Genomic DNA, 17,278 nt, shown 5'->3' with positions numbered 1-17,278 from the left:
CAGAGTGGTCAGAGCTTTACCAGAGACAGCTTCAACAGGGAGGCAGTATTCAAGCTTGATCTTGAAACTTGAGTAAGACTGCTCAGCAGGAGGAGAAATGGGGGCGGGGGGAGGGATTCCAGGCAGAGGAGAGCCTGGTGAGTTCCCAGCACAGCCGCTGGCCAGAACAGCTGGGTGTGGGGACACGAGGCTGCACGGGGTCTATAAGTTCAGCTGTGTGGTGGGCTTGTGCCTTTGCGGGGAACAGAAGCAGGGACAGGAGAGTGACACGGCCTCTGAAATGCGATGGGGTCCAGTCATCACACCTCATTTAAATAGTGATCGACATGCTTCAAGTGCTGTCCGGACTGGCAGCATCGCATCCCCTGGGAGCTGTTTGGAGACACTGACTCTCAGGCCTCAACTCGACTTCGGGATTCCTGCTCTGCCCTTTGACGAGATCCTGGGTGATTCATGTGCCCACTGCAGATGGGTCCCCGACCCCTTCCCAGACTCCAGGGGGCAAGGGCATGTAGCGAACACCTATCTTAGTCTAGAAAGACCCCCAGTTAGTGGTGTGACCAAAAGCTTCTGGAAACCTAGACTCGAGCCCTCCCTCCTCCTGGTGCTCATCTCAGCATTGGCTTCACGATAGATCCTAATCACTGGTTCAGCAAGAGTAATGAGACAACCCATGTCAGCACCCGGCTCCATGTCTGGCACAAAGCAGACGGTTCTCTATGTCCCACTAGTGGGACCCACGTGCTCCATAGCCCTTCCCAAGACCCCAGGGTCATGCCCCACCCAGGCCCAGCCAGGAAGTGGGCTGCCTCCCACTGTCCATCATGGCATCACCTGATGTATGGAGGCCCAGATGGTCCTTCAACCAACATGCCTCACCTTTGCGGGGCGGGTCCCCTCACAGCCCGTGGCATTTGCACAGTAATCTCTGCAACTGTCTGAAGGTAACGAAGAGCTGATGCCACCAAAGAACCAGCCAAACATGGCCGCCCAGGCTCTCAGGACGACCGAGCGGACGGACGTCAGCATCCTTGCCTGGTTCTTTCCTCCGCAGCCCCTCCTGCCCCAGGGCCCCAGGGTGTCTGTCTCCCACAACCACACCTCTCCCATTAGTGCCAGTCGCCCTCTCCACAGCCCTTGTTGGGGGCGGGGCAGGGAGGAGGAGGGGGCCCCGCCTCCTGCAGGGTCGGGTAATTCTAATTAGATTTGCCTGCCTGGGGCAGCCGGCCCGCTCCAGAGCACATCAGGGAGTCGGCATTTCATGTCAATAAATGTAACCAGACTCTTTCCACGGAGATTAGTGCCCGGCTCTGACTTTTGGGAGCCCCCTCCGAGGCCCCTCCCAGATCCGCAGAAGAATGGAGGTGTGGGGGAGGCCTCTCGCTGGCCAGGTCTTCAGGGCGGCAGGAGACAGTGCCACGAGAGGGAGGGAGCCCGTCAGGGCCCTGACGCTTTATTTGTGTATGAGGATGTGTTAATGAAATGTCCTGGTTCCTTCTGATGTGGAAGCTGGGTGTGTGTGTGTGTGTCTGTGTGTGTGTAGTGTGTGTGTGTGTGTCTGTGTGTGTGTCTGTGTGTGTGTGTGTGTAGTGTGTGTGTCTGTGTCTGTGTCTGTGTGTCTGTCTGTGTCTGTGTCTGTGTGTGTGTAGTGTGTGTGTGTGTCTGTGTGTGTGTGTGGCAGGGGAGAGGGGAGGCAGAGCCTGTCTTTAATTGGATCATACCAGAGCATCATCTGGGCTAATCAGCAAGGCAACCAGGAGCTTGGGCTCAGATTAATGATTGCAGTCTAATCCAAGCAGATCCCATGATTAGATGCACATCGTGGGTAATTGTGTTTGTGGCCCGTGAGCAATGCTGAGCCTGGGTCTGTGGAGGGGAGGCCCCGTGGAGTGGGGACCGCAGGTTTGGATCCAGCTCAAAAATCTCCTTCCCCAGGCCCACCTCACCCCTGGGGTTTTCGCCTCACAAGAAGTTAAAATTTAGCTTGGACCGCACCTCCCCGCCCCCTCCTCCAGTGTGGGCTGTGGGCTGGACAGTGTTAGGTGGCTGGGAACCTGGGGCTTGGCTGGCCAGCAACCACAGAGACGGGCCAAGAGGGTGAGGTTAATCCGGCCTCCACTCTCCCTCCTCCCCTGCAGTCTCCTTGGTTCCCCTTTGAAGTGAGTGGGTTCCCATGGAAACCATGATGTCCTGGGGAGCAGAAGAGTGGCAGGAGCTGGGCCCGGCCAGGTGCGGTGGGGAGGAGGGGGACTCTGCTAAGACCATTCTGCTAAGGCTGGGTTCCTGCCTGCCGCTTAAGCTGAAATCCTGTCTGAGGACCCGGGAAGAGGCCTGCCAGGCACAGCAGAAGTTACCTGCTAGTGACAGGAAGTGCTGGGCTAGAGGTGGGAACAGTGAGAGGAGGGTGGGGGCAATTCCACCACGAAAAATGCCAGAGAACTTAGCTGTGAATCAGATGGGCAGGGTGAGGGGGCTGCAGGGCTCTGTATTTCTCCTTTGTGGCGTTACTCGCAACTGAATGGATTGTGTTAATATTAGTTCTGTTTCCACTGCTAGATCGTTACCTCTATGAAGACAGGGTCTATGTGTTGTCATTGATTTATCCCCAGTGCCTTGCACAGCACCTTAGAGCCTGCAGCCTGCACGAGCGTGCACTAAATCAGAGCTGGTTGAGTGGATTCCTTAAACAGGCAAGGAAGGACTGGACATATTTCAGGGTTCTAGGTTGGGGTGCTGGCAAACTGGTCCTGGGGGCAAAGGGACCGGGAGACCCCTCACTCTAACGTACGTCAGTCTCCATGGTGTGACTGCATCCACCACGGCCCTTTTCAAGCTATGGTGTGATGCTGCAGGATGTAGCTGGGAAGAGAAGCACACAGATGACTCCCACCAGCCTCAAGTACAAACCCCACACAGGAGCCAAGTTACAGGTACCCAGGTTTACCAGCTCCATCATACCTGATCGTACGGGACGGATTAGCCACAATTCTGCACTCCTTGGTCCTATCTGGCCCACTCCTCAGTTTCAAATCTGAAATGGTCTCTCTTAACAAATTCATCCTTAGAACAAGACCTAGCATAGCGTGAATGCTTTCTGTGTGTGAAATCGCTTCAGTCATGTCCGACTCTTTGCAATCATATGGACTGTAGCCCGCCAGGCTCCTCTGTCCATTGGATTCTCCAGGCAAGAATACTGGTGTGGGTTGCCATTTCCTCCTGCAGGGGATCTTCCAGACCCAGGGATCGAACCTGTATCTCTAATGTCTGCTACACTGGCAGGCAGGTTCTTTACCACTGGCGCCATCTGGGAAGTCCTGGAATGCCTTCTAAGTGTCTGCAATTGTGATCTTTCACCTCAACCCCAACACAGTGAGTTTTCTCCTTCCTGGAATCTATCCGGCTCCATCCAGCTCTCAGCATCTGTTTGAGCAAAGCCCCAACTTTCCCACTTTCCCCAAGGAGATTCCAAATGTTTCCTGGTCTCTCTGTCAATGAGCTCCTTTGCTGCAGCTCCAGAAACCTGTCATCAAACCAGTCTTCTGCCTCCCCTTAGTTTCTCAGCTGTCAGTCCCGGCCTGTCCATATCGCGTTTGTCGTTCTTCCTGTCAGTCTCATCTCTCTGCAAACCACGCTCAGAGTTTCTGCCCACGTGGGACCTTGCCCTGGACAGCTCATGCTGAAGTCCACTGCTAGCGCAGTGAAAGTAATACTCATTCCTAAAGCCTTGTTTGTAATCCATTTGTCCTATCACAGGCAGACTGGATCACTCTAGACTCCACTCTTGTTTAGGGAAAGATCAGAACAGAGTAGTGGGCAGGTCACTCCCTTGAGACTGTCCCTCGAAAGGTCACTGAAGTTCAGGCTTGGTCCCGATGGTCCTGTACTAGAGGGGCAAAGGTCATAGAACAACCATGCCGGGTGGCAGGACGAGCTCTAGAAATGGATGTAATGGTAATTAATTGGGTCAGCTCGCACAAGTTAGTTTCTCTGAGCCTATTTTCTCAACCATAAAAAAGGAAATATTCATAGCTAGACTAAAATGAGATGATGTTATGATATCTAACACACAGATCAGTGTTGGCTGCATGGGATGGAGTGAAGGTGGGGGGTTTTGTTTCTTTTTTTAATGGTGAAGCTACTTCTTCAAAAAATTTTTATTATTTATTTATTTTCGCTGTGCTGGGTCTTTGCTGCTGGGCATGGACTTTCTCTAGTTGCGGCTAGTGGGGCTATGGTTTCGGCACTTGGGCTTCTCATCACAGTGGTTCCTCTTGTTGCAGGGCATGGGCTCTAGGCGTGCAGGCTCAATAGTTGTGGCCCATGGGCTTAGTTGCTCCTTGGCATGTGGGATCTTCCAGTACCAGGGATTGAACTTGTGTCCCCTGCATTGGCAGGCAGACTCTTAACTGCTGGAAGTCCTGAGATGGGGGTGTTGTAAACAGAGGGGCCAGCTCAGTCCCCTTGGCCCTTTCACTGCATGAGGCATCTTGTGTGTTTAGGGAGGTGAAATTCAGGCATCAGAACAGGGCCTGGGGACCTCAATAGCCTGGGTTTCCATTCTGTCTCCACCACTGGCCTCTAAACCTTTCCAGGCCTTTCTTCATGTGTAAAATGGGACTGAACATAAGGCCCTCTCCTCATTAGGCTGGTCTTGAGGATTAGGTGAGATAATACCATAAAGTGCTGGAGGAGGAATCTGGTACTTAGAGAGTGCACTGCAGACATTAGCTGCTATTAGATGTTTGAGGAAATGAAACGGGGGTTGGAAGGGCTCGAAGGTGACTGCTGGGAGGCGAGACAGCAAGAAGCAAGACAGGAAAGGGCTCCCAGTTGAGTGCTGTTCGCACTGCAATTTGGTTAAACATTTATTGAGCTCTGCCATGTGTAAGCATCGTGTCAAGTTCCAAGAGGGATTCTGAATTAGAATGGATCGGTCCAGGGAGTGGGAGGAAAATAGGCATAGGAAGTAGCTAGAGTATAAACTTGGCACATGGTTCGGGCTCAAAAAAGTATTTGTGGAATTGACTGCAAGGCCCCTGGCCCATGGTGCAGTGTGGGAGTGTTGGACTGCTTTCCCAAGGGAGATGAAGCCCAAGGGAAATGGTAGCCAAGAGGCCTCTCCTGGGACCAGGACCATGGATGGGATGAGAGGAGCCCCCCCGGGGCTTGAGGCCGGGCAGGGGTGCTGGCTGCTGTGTGACCAACCTCTTCAGCAGCTGCCTGGCCAGGACCCTGGGAACTGGCACTTCCTGCTGAAGTGTCTTTGAGAGAACTCTTCCACCTTGTGACCAAAGGGTGTTTCATCTCCAGGGAGTTGACCCTGGGGCTTAACCCTGTGCCTTCCCTGGCAGAGGGCTGGGTCATTCCTGGAACGTGCTGGGCGAGGTGGCCTGAGGATGGAGCGGGGTAGAAGTTCAGCCATTCCAAACCAAAGAGTCAGGACCAGATGCTTCCGGACGAGTTGCTGGGAGCAGATGTTCCAGGCGGGGTTTTATGGGCTGGGGCTCTAGCAGACACTCCTTGCTTTTGGAAGCAGTTGGATTCACTGGCATCCGAGAAAATATCTCAGCTGTTGACTACAGTCAGGGGAGTGATCCTGCCGGAGCCGTCAGCTGAAAGTCAAACCGTGCTCAGTTCTCCCCCAGGCGCCAGGCATCGCCTGCTCCCTGCCCTTCCTGCCAGCATCTTGAAGGCCCCCGCCCCTGAGCCCAGCCTCCGCACACGCTGCTGGCAGGCACAGGGATGCCGGCTGCCTGGCCCCAGGAGCAGGTGTGTTCAGAGGCAGCAGCTCTGGCTGCTTCCGCGGCTCACCACCTGGCCTAGGTAGAGCTGAGAAGTCCAGATACTCCCCAAAACCAGGCACATGGATGAGAGATCCAAGAGCCCTGAATCCCAGTGACTTATTCTCACAAGGTTATGTTACGATTAAAGGAGATAACCAGTGCTCACAGCTGACAGTGCTTGGCACAGGCAAGGCTCCCAGTGAATGGTGGCCACAGTTGTGAGTAGTGACAGTCGATCAGGTCCCCTTCCTAGCAGGAGGATGACAGTGATTGGGCCTCCTGCTGGTGCAAATGGGGTGGGATGAGAGCCGGCAAGCTGGGGCTCTGAGGGCTCGTGTGGCCCATGGCTTCTCACCAGGGATGGACTAAGCTAGTGTAACCCTTCCTTAAAAAAAAATACATACATTTATTCATTTACTTTCCACTGCTCTGGGTATAAGTTCCTGTGTGTGATCTTTTCTCTAGTTTCGGTGAGCAGGGGCTACTCTCTAGTTGTGGTACGCAGGCTTCTCTTATTGCAGAGCACGGGTTCTAGGCATGCAGGCTTAATTGCTGTGCAGCATGTGGGGTTTTCCTGGATCAAGGCTTGAACACTTGTCCCCTGCACTGGCAGGCGAGTTCTCAACTTCTGGACTGCCAGGGAAGTCCCTAGCCCTGCTTTTAACTAAGCCCCACTTTCTGACTTTCCCAAGCCACTGGACCACTTTGTGGTCAAGTGAAAAGAACTAAGACTAAGACTTCAGACTAAGTTCTGACTCTACCACCGAGCAGCCCATTTAACCTCTTCAGATAAGCTTTCCTACTCCATAGAGTAGGCATCAAATGAGAAAATGAAAGCTCTATAAAAATGTCAAAGTCTTCTTCCACACACAGAAGCATTACTATGGGAAAAGATTCTTTTGGCAACTCATTTGATGAGGCACCCTTGTGCTGCAAAGGTCCTAATGCTCAAAGGGGAAGTCTGGCAGCTTAGTTTTGTGACCCCAGAACACCCAAGACTCAAGGACAGTAGAGAAAAAAGGGAGGACGATGAAATGATTCTACTAATGGTTCAAAAATGGTACCTGGGAGAGGGGAGAAAGCATGAAGTTTAGGGTTTGGATACCCAGGTTTAAATGTCAACTCAATCACTTATTAGCCTGATGATGTAATTATTTAACCACATGGCACCTCAGTTTGCAAATCAGTAAAGTGGGAATAATAAAAAATATTGGGTGTTTCAGTGCAGTAAGCACATGAAATGTGACTTACCAATTGCCACCAAATGTGCATGGGTGTGTCACTACCAGTGACCCAAGCAAAATGGATAGAGTTCCCCTTGCCAAAGCATCTCTTTCCCGAGGGCTTTTTCATTGGGGACTGGTTGAATCTCTTGGGACTTGGATAGAAGTTGCCTCTTAGTAGCTGCCTAACTGTGGGAAAGATACTTCTATTTTTTTTTCTCTTCTGAGTTTCCTCCCCTTAAAATGAAGGGGCTGAACATGAAAAAGACAGGAGATAACAAAGATTAATAGTAGTAAGGATTGGAGAAAAGAGAATCGTTGTGAACTGTTGTTGGGATTGTAGACTGTCATAGCCACTATAGAAAATAGTAGGGAGGATCCTCAAAAGAATTAAAACTAGAATGACCGTAAGATCCAGTAATCCCACTTTGGGGATCCAAAGGAAATGAAAACACTAACTGGAGAAATTATCTGCCCCCCCCCCACCACATTCAGAGCAGCATTATTTATAATAGACAAGGCACAGAAACAGCCAAAGTGTCCACTGATGGATAAGCGGGTAAAGCAGTTGTGGCACATATACACACAATGGGATATTATTCAGTCATTAAAAAAACAACAACAAGGAAATCCTGCCATTTGTGTTAACATGGAGGGACCTTGAAGGCATTATGCTAAGTAAAATACATCACGGAGGAGGACAAATTTTGTGTGTGTGTGATCTCACTTATATGTGAAAACCAAAAAATAAAAAATAGCTTAGAGCATAAGAGATCAGATTTGTGGTTACCAGAGGCGGAAAGTAGAGGTAGGGGGCAATCCTGGAGGGTAGGTGAAAGGCACAGACTTCCAGAGAAAAGGCACAAACTTCCATTTATAAAATAATTAAGTACTAAGGATGTAACCGGAGAAGGCAATGGCATCCCACTCCAGTACTTTTGCCTGGAAAATCCCATGGACGGAGGAGCCTGGTAGGCTGCAGTCCATGGGGTCGCTAGAGTCAGACACTTTCACTTTTCACTTTCATGGATTGGAGAAGGAAATGGCAACCCACTCCAGTGTTCTTGCCCGAGAATCCCAGGGACGGGGAGCCTCGTGGGCTGTCGTCTAAGGGGTCGCACAGAGTCGGACACGACTGAAGCGACTTAGCAGCAGCAGCAGCAGCAGTAGCAGCAGCAAGGATGTAACAGGGGACTTCCCAGGTGGCGCAGTGGTAAAGAATCCTCCCACCAATGCCGGAGATACAAGAGACGTGGGTTCAATCCCTGGGTCAGGAAGATCCCCTGGAGGAGGATGTGGCAGCCCACTCCAGTGTTCTTGCCTGGGAAATCCCACAGACAGCGGAGCCTGGCGGGCTGCAGTCCATAGGGTCCCAAAGAGTAGGACACAACTGAGCACACACACAGCAGCTACAAGGCATGCGATGCACAACACATGACCGTAGCTAACACTGCTGTATCATATACGGCCAAGTTAAGAGAGTAAATTCCAAGAGTCCTCATCACAAGGAGAAATGTTTCCCCTTTTCTCTTTTTATCTATCTGAGAAGATGTGTGTGAGCTGAACCTATTGTGATGATCATTTCACGATCTATGTAAATCAAACCATCATGCTGTGCAGCTTAAGTTTATACAGTGATGTAGTCGGTTATTTCTCAATAAAACTGGGGCAGAGGGTGGGGGGCGGTGTGTGTGCCGGGAATGAAGGGACTGTGACATAAGATCCTAACAGGTTTCAAGTTTTAGGTTCTTTGTATTCTTGCCCTTGTAGACTAGCCTTAACAATCAGTTTGTGGAGATTTCACATTTCTTCTTCTTTTTTAATGTGTCAGGAGGGAGGTGTGTGTGTGTGTGTGTGTGTAAAGGAATGGAGACAAAGCAGACTCTGGCCTGCCCCAGACCCCACCCTCGCCAGGGACGGACCTGTCCGCCCACCTGCCGGGAGGAGAGCTGGTTGGAGCCCAGGAACCCAGCAGATGCAATTCCAATTTAGCAACACGAAGAAGTCCTCTCCAAGGCAACCCAGGCGAACACACCACCCACTGGGCAGGGCTAAAAATACACCCGCATGGTTTCCACGTCACACCTGAAGTAAAAATACATCCAACCGGGAGCTGCTGGCTTGGTCTCCCCCATCCCGCTCTGCTCTCTCCATCTGGTCTTTCGAGGGGAAGAGCGGGGAGGAGAGGAGGCGGGCTGGCTAAGCTCTTCCTTCACACCGGCTCTTCTGCCTCCGGGACCCTGGTAGCCCCCACCCCCGGCAGAGCCCAGAGGAGGCGGGTCCCTTTGTAGCAGCTAGAAACTGCCAGATGGCCGTAGCTGGTCTGGGTACCTCAGAGGAGTGAGTGGATTCTAAGCCCAAAGAGCACTTTAGGCTTGTGTCTCAGAACCCCCACTTGCTGCCGGTGGTCACTTCATTCATTCATTCGTCTCCATGCATTGATTCATCGAAGATTTATCCACCTTCTGCTGTGTGCCAGGCAGTGTGCTTGACCCTGGGGAATTCAGAGAGAAAATGAGATTGTGGATCAGAGGAGCGCCCCATGGAGTGAGGAAGACGGCTGAGCACAAACAACTCTAGTCAGTCGAGCTTAACAATCGTCCTAAGGGAAAGAAAAATAAATGCTTACCGGCAGTGTTTTTTGGTTTAAAAAGAGGATTTCGAGTTCTAATGAGTTATACTTTGCCTCTCCTCCTCCTCCTCTTTCTCTGCCTCTATTTGAATTGACACGTGGGCTTGTTTCCCTGCCAAATGAGTCAGTGGAAATGGAATTATACATTTATTGGAGCAGATAGCATCAACGTTGCTCTGAATTAAAAAAAGGTGCCCCCACACCATTCCAGGGAAGTGGAACAAGCATTAATTGGCAGCTTCCTAAGTGCCAGCCACTCTGTACTTTCCTTCCTTTTCTCCTTGCAATAACCTCTGTGGTAGGTGGTATCATCCCCCTTCTATAAAAGAGGAAACTGAGGCTCAGAGACATTCAGTCACTTGCCCCAGAGTCATACAGTTAATTATCTGTCTCCAAAGACTGTGCTGGTTTCAGACCACCCAGCCCACTGAATTTGTGAGGTCAAAGTAGAGCCCCCACCCCCAAGCACATCTCGGTGGCAACTCAGAGGAGGCAATGACTTCTCTTGCTGGAGAGACCAGTTGGGGAGCTTTGGTACTAGGGCCGGCACTCTGAGCTAGGCTATTAGGAGAGACCTGAGCTGGATGGCATCACTGACTCGATGGATGCGAGTCTGAGTGAACTCCGGGAGTTGGTGATGGATAGGGAGGCCTGGCGTGCTGTGATTCATGGGGTCGTGAAGAGTCGGACATGACTGAGCGACTGAACTCAACTGAACTGAGGCACAGGTATTTCAGGTGGAAGGAACAGCAGGGGCGTGAACAGCCTGGTTTGCCTGAGCTGGTGAAGGGCGTTATACAGGTACAGGGGGCTGGGGGCCACCTGCTTTCTGTCCAGCCATCACGTATTCCTCTGAGTCTGTCAATTGGTGCTGAAAAGAAACCTGAGACCACACTGTGAAGCGCCTCATCTGATGATGCTGAGTCTGTTTCCTCAAAATCCAGGAACGATGTCTCTATACTTCTCAGACTGACTGCTGGTAATGGGCCTTCTGGCTGTGAAAGGGAAAGGGGCGGGGCCAGGAAAGGGGCGGGTGTCTCCAGACCATTGACTCCGATTTTGTGGTCCCAGCAACCTCTGACACCGGGCACTAGAAATAAAAGGTCACAACGCCAGCCCCTGGGTAGTTTCCAGGGTGGTGGGCCTTCGGCAACTTGAGACCCCCACTGTGTGGGAGACTAGGTTGGGTGGCTGGTGAGCTGGTCGTGTCGCTGCTTGCCCTCCTTCACCCCACCTCTCTGGCCGGTGACTCATGTCCTGTGCAGAGGTCTGACCCTGACCTGGCTCGAGTCCCTCTGCCTCATCACTATAAGCCTCCACATTCTGGGACTCCCCCGGCAGTCCAGTAGAGAAGACTCTGAGCTCCCGATGCAGGGGTCAAGGTTCAATCCCTGGTTGGGGAGTTAGATCCCATGTGCCATAACTAAAGATCCCGCATGCCGCAGCGAAGACCCAGTGCAGCCAAATAAATAAATAAAATTTTTTTTAATAAAAAAATAGAATAAAAATAAAAACTTCCACCTGGAAATTTTCCTCTCCCACTCTACATTGCCTCCCTTGGGACGGTCCATTCTTAGGAAGTTCCTGGGGGCTCTGACATCCCACCCCATCCCCATCGGAGGCAGCAGCCGAGGCTCAGGGAGGGGTGAGCATTGACGCTGGGCTGTGAAGGGAGCTGCAGGACAGGCCTGGGGGCTCCAAGGTCAGGGAGTGGACAGCCAGGCAGGCTGCCACACACATGGCTGGACCCATAATTGAGGTCTGCAATTCTGGCCAAGGTCACAAGGGGAGGGATGGCTGGCTGAGAGGCCCAGAAGTGACAGAGTGGCATGACTGTGAATCACAAGGTTTATCACCCAGAAAGGGAGCTCAGTGCTAATGTCAGCCCCTGCGTGTGGCCATCACCTCCCCTCCCCCAGCCCATGGGGCTCTGTTTCTCTCTGCCTGTCTGTTCTCTGTCTCTTGTGCTCTTTGCACTGTGGCCTCTCTGAAGCACTATTCAAAAAGACTTTTTAAACTGCAGCATAGTTGACTTACAATGTTGTGTTAGTTTCAGGTGTACAGCATAATGATTAAGTTTTATGTATATATTCTTTTTCAGATTCTTTCCTCTTATAGGTTATTACAAAATATTGAGTATAGTTTCCCATGCTGTCCTGTAGGTCCCTGTTGGTTATCTACTGAAGCTCTATATTTTTGCATTTTTTCTTTTCCTATCTCTGCTTCTCTGTCTATGGTCCTCTGAATAGAAAGAAATGTTTAAAAAAAACCTTTAAAATCCAGGTTGTCCAAGGAGGAAGGAAGGGAAGCAGAAAAAGGGTCTATTTTTCTTTCCTTGAGTCCTTTAGCAAAAGGTAATGAACTTCAGCCTTAGAAGGGAACTTTCAGTTAGATGTGAGTGTAAAAATTACCAAGGAGGTTGGGGTCTCCATCCCAAAAGGTCTTTGGAAATGTTAGTGAGACCTATCGGGCCATCTACATTATGAACATCTGCCTTGAGACAGGAAGGAATAAAATGCACAGCTGCCCAAGGATGCGCTCAGAAGCTTCATCAGAAATGTGTGTCCAGTGTCGGGGGAGTAGGGAGGACCTAGATCACTTTGCTCTCAAGAAAATCTGGGGCTTTGCCGAGGGGGTCTCAGCCTCTCTGCTGCTGGAGGGAGGGTCAAATTCAATTCTGCAAGGGACACAGCCAAGATCCTGCCCAGTTTATGGCAGGTGGGGTGTCTCCCAGGGGCAACCCCACACATCCTGGCCCCAAACTGGGCATTCTAGACTGCCGAATTTGGGCAATGTAGAAAAAACAAGAAGGCAGAAATGTCAGAAGTAATTAAACCAAATGATGGCTTAAACCCCTGCAGAAATCAACACATCCGGTTTAATCACCTTCTTAAGCCAGCACAAGACTGCGGGTCTGTGGAGAGGGGTTCTTTATTTCTTTGGATCGTTAACAAGAAGTGCGTATCTTGAGCTTGCTTTTGGTTCAGGTCCTCCTGGGGAGAGGTCTGATGTGGGTGGAGGTGGGGTTGGTGGGGGGGCGGTGGTTGGTGAGGACTCAGAAAAGAGAGAAGAAATAATAAAATCTTATTTGAGATCATCTCTCGTCCCCCGTGCCCGGCTCTGTCGGCACTCGGGGCGTCCCGCCCTCCCGGCACCCAGGCAGAGGCACAGTGCTGAATGTGCTAAATCAGGCCATTAGAGAAATTCATTTCTCTTTATTAGTCTGTGTCAAATCCTTTTTATTAGTGGCTGGAAACGACCTCTCTTCTGCAGTAGAATGTCATGCCGGTTCACTCCTTTTATTTGTTCTGCACCGACGAGGCTCAAACTCTCCCTGAATTAGCGCGGTGAGATTTATTTCCTCCAAATTTTGAACGGCTTAAGAGAGATTGGGGTGGAGGGGGCGGCCAGGCGGGAGGCAACGTGGGGAGAAGAGTGGAGAGGGATCAGGGAGGGAGAAGGTGAGCTCTTCTGGAGGTCAGGTGTTCCTGGGTCTTTGGAAAGAAAGCCTAATGGCCATCTTTCACATCTCGATCGTCAGCATCTGGGCACCGGAGACCAAGTCTCCACGTTTCTGCTTCCAGCCTCTCAAGGGTACTGATCCACAGTGGGCGAGATCTGGACAGTGGGAAGTGAAACTCATTAAAACTCATTTTCTAGTTGGAGAGGGTGAAGCTCAGGGAATGTCAAGAATGGCAGCATCAGTATCCTATCCATAGCTGGAAATGCCACTTCCCCATCCCATGCCTGGATCAGACTGGCCCCTTGTGACCTGGGTGGCTAATGTGTCCAGTTCCCATGGTCCCTGCCCTAGCTACTGTGTCCTCCGCGCCAGGGCCAAAATAGGGCTACTGGAAAGGACTCCTTGAGGGTGGCTTCTAGCCTCTTCCCCAGCTTTATGGAGTGACATTGGAGGGTATCTAAGAAATAGAAGTCAACCCTTAGGCAGTATAAGATGGGCGGCTGGGGAAGGGGCTGTGGAGTGGGCTAGGAACAGCCTTCAAGATGCCCTTAGCATCAACACAGCCATGGAACAAACTGCTGAGTCACTGGGAAACTGAACTTGCTTCTTGGGTCTGGCCCAGAGTGTCCCAGCAGCCCCCACACTTGGGGTTAGCAGGTAGCCATCCAGGTGATGGAAAGATCTAGATAGATAAGCAAAGGAGCCACGGGCAGCCCCACCAACCCTGCCCGGGGGTCATGTGAGAAGCTGTGGGTTAGCAGAGGTGTCATCCGAGCCCCTAGGCTCAGGGATCCTGGCATCAGGGTGGGTGTTCCACCCAGAGGTGGAAGGGTGGGATATGAAGGGAGGATTTGGGAGCTGAAAGTGCTGCTCAGGCCAGGAGGGGCTGGGGAGAGGGGCTATGGCAGCCACCAGGAAGCCTGCTCTGGGCTCCACGGGTGCTCACTTCACTTGCAGGACCAGGAAGGAAAGCAGTTTTCTTCCACTGAGACTTTACATAAGTCATAGAAAACACTTCCGGGTATGCCTTCATCTCTCTCTCTCACACACACCCCACAGCAGGGAGATCTGCCCCCTCCTGGTGAGAGGTTTATAAGATGGAGCAGTGCTAGAGCTCTGCCTTGAAGGTGCACACTGTCCCCCAGTGGAAGGGACAGAGCCTCCACCCCAGGCCCTGAAAGCCCGCTTCACTGTGAGCCCTGTGATCTGCAAGTTCACCTCTTGGACTTCATCTCCCTCCATTCGCCTACCTTACTCCAGCCACACACGCCTGGACTTTGTTCCAGACACACGCCATACTCATTTCTTTCCCAAGTGCTTTGGTCCTCTCTTGCTTGGAACGCCCCTCCCTCAGACCTTTGCCTGAGTGCCTCTTCATCATTGGAGGCTTCACTCAAATGCCACTTCCTCAGAGAGGCCCTCCCTGACCACTTTCCTCTCCGAAGGGACCAGGACAGCAGCCGAGGAACCTGCTTCCTGCCACCACCCCGGCCCCAAGGCTGGTGGCTGGGAGATGTAGCCACCAGCAGCTCCCTCTTCCCGCCCCACATGCCATGCTCGCTGTGTACACAGAATGCATGATGCTCGCACACACACTGCATACAAATAACATGTAGCACACACACACACACACACTGCATATAATACAGGGCACATGCACAGTGTATTCATAGCACACGACCCCTGCACCCCAGCTCCATGCACACAACCCGTATGTGCACAGTCCCACAAGACATAACACCATGTGTGCACACAGATAAAAGCATCCAGGACAGTCCCTGACATGCCACTCACACTTGCTCTTGTTGACAGCCTACATTCAACCCAGGTGCACATGCATGCATGCACACCCACACCCACACCCACACCCATACCCATACCCACACACACACACACACACACACACACACACACCATCCCCTCTTCTTCCAGCAGCTGCCCACCCTCCTTCCAACCCGTGAGAAAGGAAGGTGCAGTGACCAGCGGCTGCCGTGGGGGTAGGGGCGGGCTGCACCCCCACCACCTGGCACGATGCTGCGGATTATTAGTTCCTGGTAATTTAGTGCCCTTGTACAGAGTCGATTTGTGCCTTTCATTCCTAATTGATCTAGTGGCTGTTTAAATGGCAGCAGGCATCTGTTGAGAGTAGGAAGGTTCATAAGGCGCAATAATTCATAACACCGTCTGGAATTTGCCTTTCATGTCCCTCAGCTAAACCACTGCAGGGCTCTGCTTAAATCACAGCCGTGGAGGCTTTCTTTGGTATTCCACTCAGGGCCAGGAGAATCTTGCATTAAACTGGGATCAGGTTAGATTAGACTATAATATGCTGCGGTATTAGTGGCTGCAAATGAAGACTTAGACTGGAGTTTAACCCCTTCACCTGGTTTTCTCTTTGTCTTCAGCGGCTGGCTGAGCGAACCCATTGTTTTCCCACCAGCTTCCTGAGGGGGCTGAATAGATCTTCTAGCAATTTTGGGGCTGCAGATAGGCTAGCCTCAGATAGTGATCCTTTTTCTCTCCATGCTATCACTCAGCCTGCAGCCTTGGAGCCCAGCTGTTTATGCATCAGCTCCCAAACCAAGGGTCAGGGCAGCAGTGTCCAGGCACAGCTCTGCCAAGCCAGGTGGCTCATTAGACAGGAGTTCACCTCCCCTCCATGCCCCCTCCCCCTGAGCTTGGGTAGAATGACCAGCAGGTATGGGTTTAGGTGTGGATGGGTCTCAGCACTTTCTGCCTTTCTGTCCAAAATTATTAGAATCCCAGGATGGGACAGGCTCATAGGGGTTCCCCATCTGCCTATAAACACTCTGTAGGCTGGCTGTTCATTCCTTCTTGGCGTGGTTAATCACAGTGTTCCTGCTGGAAGAAACGTAGTGGGTTTTCCTCTTCAAGATTTCTTGTGCTTTCCAATATGGTAGCCACTAGCCACATGTTGCTATTTAAATTAAAATTAGTTAAAATTAGAATTAAAAATTCAAGGTCTTAGGCAAAGCAGCCATTTTTTGAACTTATTATTTCATATTTGAGTATAGCCAATTAACAAGTTGTGATAGTTTCAAGTGGATAGCAGAGGGACTCAGCCATCCATATACATGTATCCTTTCCCCCCAAACTCCCCTCCCATTCAGGCTGCCACATAACACTGAGCAGAGTTCCCAGTGTTCTACATTAGGTCCTTGTTGGTTATCCATTTTCAGTACAGCAGTGTGTACATGTCCAACCCAAACTCCCTAACTATCCTTCCTCCCATTCTGCCCCCCAGTAGTCAGAAGTTCATTCTCTGTGAGTCTGTTTCTGCTTTGTAAGTCAGTTCATCTGTTCATCACAGCAGCCATAGTTTAAGTGTCCGCTGGCCTCGGTTAGTTAGTGGAGGCTGTGGAACCTTTCCATCATTGCAGGAAGTTCTGCCGGGTGGTGCTGGCTACAGCAGCCCCGTTGGCAGGAGCCTGGGGACCAGGCCTGACACATGCTTTCTCCTCTCCCAGCAAACAGATTTTCATCAAAAAGAAAGGAGCCAGATTTCGTGGTCCCAGGGGACTTCAGTGAGAAGCCAGAGAGGGATGTGCATATGCTTTGGGGAACCACAATGGGGAGAACGGGGCTCCAGAGTCCAGTGTCAACACCCATGTAAGCACATGCACAGGTGCTGGGTGTGAAGACAGAGCTGTTCACTCAGGCTACAGAGAAATGAGAAGGAGATGCACTTACATGTGCAAATGACATCTCACACATAACATACATGTATATTCAACAAATGTTTATTCGGATAACGTACAGTCACTGCTAGACGCTGGGCAGAGAGTGAAGAATACGATGGGCTTGCTTCCTGCCCTCATGTAGCTGACAGTCTAGTGAGGAAGGCAGGTGGCAAGGCAAGCAAGCCAGGTCTGTGTAGGTTGCAGGGTGGGGCAGTCAGGACAGCTTCCCAGAGTTGGTGATGTGGAAACCAAGACCCAGAGAGCGGCCAAGTAAGCACTTGAGCTTGCATCCATCCATCACAGAACCACCCGTGTCGCCAAACATGCTCACGCTCACATATTCTTCATTCATCAGTTCATTGTCAGTCACCGAATATGTATTAAGTGCCTGCTGTGAGCGTCAAGGCAAGGTCCTAAGGATACAGTGATCATTGAGACGGGGACAGTCTTGGGGAAAAACAGTGGCCACGTAATGA

At 51.3% G+C, this 17,278-nt stretch overlaps 1 protein-coding gene across 4 annotated transcripts in view; it reads left to right on the top strand.

Annotated features, from left to right (window-relative positions):
- Window positions 1-17,278, top strand: part of PKNOX2 (PBX/knotted 1 homeobox 2) — an 82,702-nt gene that overhangs the window by 15,341 nt on the left and 50,083 nt on the right. The window lies entirely within an intron of this gene.

This window comes from Capricornis sumatraensis, chromosome 8 (genome assembly GCF_032405125.1).
Source record: "Capricornis sumatraensis isolate serow.1 chromosome 8, serow.2, whole genome shotgun sequence".
NCBI lineage: Eukaryota > Metazoa > Chordata > Mammalia > Artiodactyla > Bovidae > Capricornis > Capricornis sumatraensis.
Note: the sequence above shows the minus strand (reverse complement) of the source record. Positions and strands in the feature narration are given on the sequence as shown.